The 3,484-nt window shown below is 43.5% G+C and overlaps 1 long non-coding RNA gene across 1 annotated transcript; it reads right to left on the bottom strand.

Annotated features, from left to right (window-relative positions):
* Positions 1–950: 950 nt before the first annotated feature.
* Positions 951–3,484, bottom strand: LOC127033758 (uncharacterized). The gene is made up of 3 exons (XR_007769204.1): positions 3,412–3,484; positions 1,698–1,758; positions 951–1,031 (listed from the first exon to the last, which is right to left on the bottom strand). It is a non-coding gene; the product is annotated as an uncharacterized LOC127033758 (long non-coding RNA).

Genomic DNA, 3,484 nt, shown 5'->3' with positions numbered 1-3,484 from the left:
GTTGCACCACTGGCATAGACAGATTTTCTGGAAAATTTTAATAAAAATAGAGATCCAAATTCCAGTCCCATTGAAGGTAAGGTTAACACTCCAAATAATCCCAGTGTTGGGACATCATGACCATCATTTACAGGCTGAAGTTTCCTGTGTTATGCGTCAGTACTATCTTAAAACAAGTATTCCTTACCTTCCAATGAAAAGTTGACAGCATATCTACCCAGGTTCAGTCTGCCTGCTTTATTCATTCTTTCAGGATATGTGCTACTCCTTATGTATGCTAAAACATTTGCAATTTTTTCTTCAAAAGATTCCTCTGAGAATTGTTTACAAGAGAAAACAGTTACTCAAGTGGCATATCAATGCATATAAGACTCGAAGTTGAGTTAGAAGGTAAGCGATGTATATTGCAAACCCATAAGCAAGGAAACCTACATCAACAATACATCATTCATAGGCCAGTGACATGACAGACATAAATAAATTGCAGGCATGTGCATAATTCTGAAATATTTGTGGCTTGCAAATTTTGGCTGTATTCGCTCAATGAAGAGTGAATGTTATCAGAGATAAGGAGATCACTACAAGATTGTAACAATGTATAGACATAGTGACTCAGGACAGTAAGTGTAACAGCAAAAAAATGTCAATTAAAAAAACAAGCAGAGTTGCTTGAAGATAATGAGTTTTGAAAAAATATGTAATACTTAATAATATATGGGGTTATACTTATGTCACAGAACTAGGTCATTGAGTCCAGTCCCCTGCCTTCACTATCAGGACCAAGTACTGTCCCTGACAGTTTTTTTTGGCCTTGCTTTTTTTTTTTTTTGCCATGATCCATAAATGGTCCCCTTAAGGATTAGGCTCACAACCCTGGCTTTAGCAGGCCAATGCTCAAACCACTGAGCTAGCCCTCCCCTCCATGGGAACACATGGAAAAATTCTACTTACTTGCCATTATGTGTATTGAGGTAATTTTTTGCTTGGTGCAACTTTTTGGGAGAAAATAGTTGTCTGGAAATCTGAAGAATCTGAAATAGAGAAACCCCTATAACATACACATATCAGTATCACCTCATTCTCAGCAATGTCTTTAATCAATCGTTTTAATGTAATTAAACTAATCAATCCTAATATAATGTTACTTGATTATCTAAGAAATTAGATCCCATCATCTAAATTGTTTTACACACAGCAAAATTACTTATATATCAGCCTAAGAAAATAAAAAAAACAGACACCACACAGATAAACAATATAGAAATTGGGAGCAATAAAGAAATCACCATGATTACAGGCATGCAAACCATTTAAGAAATGATTATACAGTTATTGTAAAGATTCTTTATTATTCAGGCAGTTAGCCAGGAATACCTTTAGTATTTCTGTACTGTTACCAGATTTGCCCATTACTTGGGGTTACTCATTTATTGGGGTTACTTGTCTGGGTTTTCCCCCTGATAATTCTACCGTTCTGGAGGGGGCTGGTTGTGTAACTCTATCAATGTACTGGTTGTGTGCCCACTGGAATGAGTCAAACAGCACTTTCAGGCTGACACCTTTGTTTGTCCCAGATGCAGCATGTCCCTATCCCCATCTTTACATCACAAGGAGAGCCTAAACAAAGTAAGTTACATTTTTACAGTTTAATACCTGAGTTAGAAAAGGAAACAGAGAGAGAAAATGAGGAAACTCACCCACTCCAGGAAGCTTGAACTCCTGAGTCTTCACTGATGATCTTAGCTCACAGTCTTGAATCTGTCAGGAGTAGATGTGGTTACCTAAGGAAGTGGTGGAATCTCCTTCCTTAGAGGTTTTTAAGGTCAGGCTTGACAAAGCCCTGGCTGGGATGATGTAGTTGGGGATTGGTCCTGCTGTGAGCAGGGGGTTGGACTAGATGACCTCCTGAGGTCCCTTCCAACCCTGATAGTCTATGATTCTATTCTCTGATTCTAACTCAGGCAGAATTTGGGTCTATGCATGCATAAGAATTCTTACTTAAGAGTGAGCAAATGGTTTTGTAGAGAAAATATGCAATAGGTTGAATTGGCTGAAGGGAGAACAGTAGATTTGTTTATGGGTAAACCAATGACTGCAGGAATTTCTTTAGGCTAGATAATAGGAGCTGATCACTTCTTACTATGGGTGATGTTCCTTCAGGGGGCTGACAATGAAATTTGTCTGCTTCAGTATTTTGGATATCAATCAGATATCAATCAGAGTTTCACCACTAGAATTTGTCTAAATGCTAAGGTGGGTGTGAATGAGGGTAGGGAAGTTGCCTCAAGCTTGTCACCAGGGTTGTAGGTATGCAGGTATGTCTCACACCTCCATTGACTGCTCCATGCAAGTTTTTTCTCTGATCACTTTTGGTTTGGGGGAACAGACAGGATACTGTGCCTTAGGGCTTGTCTACATCAGAAAGTTGCAGCGCTGGTGAGGGAGTTACAGCGCTGCAACTTAGGAGGTGTACACATCTGCAGGGCACCACCAGCGCTGCAACTCCCTGTTTGCAGCGCTGGCCGTACTCCCGTTTTGTCTCGGGTGTAGAGGATCCAGCGCTGGTGATCCAGCACTGGTAATCAAGTATAGACACTTACCAGCGCTTTTCTTGACCTCCGTGGAATAAGCAGGTATCCCAGCATACCTGAGGAAGCCTCTGGTAATCAAGCTGGTCTCCTTTCCCGGTTTGCTCTCTCGTTCCCCGAACCCCCGAGCAAGCAGGTCTCCTTCCCTGCGGTTTGCAGGGTGGTTCGGGGAACGCGAGAGCAAACCGCGGCGAAGCTGGTCTCCTTTCCCGGTTTGCTCTCTCGTTCCCCGAACCCCCGAGCAAGCAGGTCTCCTTCCCTGCGGTTTGCAGGGGAGTTCGGGGAACGCGAGAGCAAACCGCGGCGAAGCTGGTCTCCTTTCCCGGTTTGCTCTCTCGTTCCCCGAACCCCCGAACAAGCAGGTCTCCTTCCCTGCGGTTTGCAGGGTGGTTCAAGGAACGCGAGAGCAAACCGGGAAAGGAGACCAGCTTCGCCGCGGTTTGCTCTCGCGTTCCCCGAACAAGCAGGTCTCCTTCCCTGCGGTTTGCAGGGTGGTTCGGGGAATGCGAGAGCAAACCGCGGCGAAGCTGGTCTCCTTTCCCGGTTTGCTCTCGCGTTCCCCGAACCCCCCTTGAAGCCGCCCAACAGCGCTGCAGTGTGGCCACATCTAACACCACTTGCAGCGCTGGTTGCTGTAAGTGTGGCCACTCTGCAGCGCTGGCCCTATACAGCTGTACTAATACAGCTGTAACAACCAGCGCTGCAAAATTTTAGATGTAGACATGGCCTTAGTTACCAAAGAAGACAGGTATTATCTGTGACTGCTGAGTTCTTAACAGGATATTGATCATAAAATATTTAACCATATGTTGTGACTACTTACATTAAAGAAATCCATTCCATCTTAGTTTAGGAGAGAGAACAGTGATTGATCAATAATAATCTGGTGTTGCAGA

Source organism: Gopherus flavomarginatus, chromosome 13, assembly GCF_025201925.1.
Source record: "Gopherus flavomarginatus isolate rGopFla2 chromosome 13, rGopFla2.mat.asm, whole genome shotgun sequence".
Taxonomy (NCBI): Eukaryota; Metazoa; Chordata; order Testudines; family Testudinidae; genus Gopherus; species Gopherus flavomarginatus.
The sequence above is the reverse complement of the archived record's forward strand: the minus strand, read 5'-3'. Positions and strand labels throughout refer to the sequence as shown.